Source organism: Bombus flavifrons, unplaced genomic scaffold (assembly GCF_040668555.2).
Source record: "Bombus flavifrons isolate JBK064 unplaced genomic scaffold, iyBomFlav1_principal scaffold0024, whole genome shotgun sequence".
Classification (NCBI taxonomy): domain Eukaryota; kingdom Metazoa; phylum Arthropoda; class Insecta; order Hymenoptera; family Apidae; genus Bombus; species Bombus flavifrons.
In genome coordinates, this window is record NW_027184769.1 from 212,501 (window position 1) to 215,000 (window position 2,500).

The window sequence follows — 2,500 nt, forward strand, 5'->3', positions numbered from 1 at the left end:
CGAATAGAAGGAGAACACTCTTTTCCTCTATTCGATAGAGAACACGTTTTATGCATCTCGCCAAAGTGTCCAACTTCGTTCGTCGATAATATCACGCTAAGACTCACGCCAGACATCCGGTAACAACCGTCGGTTTTTAACGCCCGTCCTCTGTTTCCGCCTCTCCTACAGCCGTTTCTCTACTACTCTCGACGATTCCAGCGGTTCCTTGTTTTCTCTCTCGACGAAAACGCATGGGAACGCACGCAAGTGGAAAAGCGAGCGAGACGTACTGCGGTGTGCGTGTGTTCGGGGACTGGACGACCGGCGCGATGTTAGGATGCGCGGTCCAGCGATAGACGACGAAGAGACATGGGATGACCAACGCTCTCTCTTTTCTCGGAGCGCCGAATTGCCATAAAAAAAAAAAATCACACGCGCGCACGACATAGTCGTACGCGCGTGTATACCTCGTCTTCTCCGATTAAATCAAAGTTTTTCTCGAGCCTCGCCAAAGGGGATCTCGTCTTTTCTTCCTCTTCTACGATCTCTCCGACGACCATCGTACAACTTTCTAACGGACTCTCGTGCGCATCTTAATCGAGTACAGAAACGCTGCGCAAACACCTCGGAACTTGTAGTACCGCACACCTTAGGCCGATCTTAGACGCACGCTAGTTCGCACACGCTTTTCTCGTATTATGAGATCTCCGACGAACGTGGCTTTGGGCCAGGCGCGCGCGGGCAGAGAGATACACGACGACGGGGAAAATTCGTCCCGATACGAGTAACGTGTACTCTCCGATCTCCGCGCAACGCCGGGGATCATGTCTCCCTAAGTCATCAGCGTTCGAAGAAATCGCGTGTGCGTTCCCGGATCTACGGCTTTCTCTATCGGTGCGGTAAAAAGCACGGAGGATGTAATACGCAACGACGACCCATCGATGCGACGGTCCTCGTTGTAGTCGATCGCTCTCGCGAAGAGACGGAGTGGGCATATTATTATTCGATCCCTGGGGCTGTACGAGTAAAACGTCTTAAGACGAAGACGGTAGAGACTTTTATGACAAAGTTTCGCACGCCACCGAGTTTTTGGTTCTCTCTTCTCTCCTCTCTCGACCGAGTTCCCATATATGCTTTCTCTCTCAGTCTCGCCAAAATATATAATATTCGTTTAAGACGACGTCGGGGGCGCGGACTTCGTGCGTCGAACACCGGCAAACGTAGCATATATCGCCTGATATGAAAAAAAAATCGGTCACGAGGAGAACTACGAGTATATTCGATAACCTATACACGAAGCGGTGCATAAGCGGGCGGTCGTCCGAAAGGACGACTCACGACGCCGCGTGCACTCACGCAAGTCCGTGACGGTTCTCTCCGCTCTTATTCGTATCCCATTCTTCTTCCTCTCGTCGTCCGACTCTGAAACGTTCTCTTATTATATTTTTAAGAAGAACGACGGCGGGTTGTTGTCGAGGCAAGAAGGGACAGAGAGAGACAGAGGTAGTGTTTCGTAGTCTCTCGTGAACACGATAGATTTATATATCGAGCATGCGTACGAGTTGCACGGTCTCGGCACGACCGCGACGAACGCCGACGAGCGTCCAACAATCGCTCGTACGTCGCGTACGTCCTCTCGTCCGCTCTTATTCGTATCCTTCTTCGTGCGCTTTCCCCTTTCTCCGACTCTGAAACGTTCTCTTTTATTTTAAGAAGAACGACGGCGGGTGGTTAAGGCAAGAAGGGACAGAGAGAGACAGATAGAGAGTAACGATACGCAACGCAAGCAGTCTTAGGTTTACGTGAGCAACCCTCAGCCAGGCGTGGTCCAGGAATTGTATCCGTGGACCGCAATGTGCGTTCGAAATGTCGATGTTCATGTGTCCTGCAGTTCACACGTTGACGCGCAATTAGCTGCGTTCTTCATCGACCCACGAGCCAAGTGATCCACCGTTCAGGGTAATCTTTTATATATTTACAACATTTTTATACTCTTTGTACTCTTAATTCTCGGTTCGAGCGAAGCCGAGTTCCGACACGTTCGACCAACGGGAATCGGACGCGCAGAAGTCGCCATAGGATTGACGACACGAAAATGTTCGAAAAAAAAACCGACGAACGCGCGAAGATTCGCGCGTCCGTCGGCCGGGCGTAAAGTACATTATGATATATAACAACCATCGAGATCGAAGCTCCGTTCGTCAGGAAACGACGGGGATATACACACCCGATTCTGAATCCTCTGTACAGCACACGATCTCGCGAACGAGTAAGCACGGTGGCTAGCCCATGTTATGTATGTAATGCGTAATTCCACTCCCTCGTCAAATTTATTCAAGAAACAGCGCGCGTGCATCTCCATCGTTCGGGCGATGTAAAGATTCGATGGGATTCGCGCGGCCGTCCGCCTCGAGCGGTCTTTCTTCCCAATATCCAGAAGCAGAGTTTGAAAAACTCTAGCGACGGTACGGGTGTCCGACTCACGACATCGAGGCTTCGAAGCCGGCGATCCCCTCCG

General features: G+C 51.1%; 1 non-coding gene across 1 annotated transcript; it reads right to left on the reverse strand.

Moving 5' to 3' along the window:
- Nucleotides 1-1,789: 1,789 nt before the first annotated feature.
- Nucleotides 1,790-1,944, reverse strand: LOC138189288 (5.8S ribosomal RNA). Its single transcript, XR_011175982.1, has one exon. It is a non-coding gene; the product is annotated as a 5.8S ribosomal RNA (ribosomal RNA).
- Nucleotides 1,945-2,500: the final 556 nt, after the last annotated feature.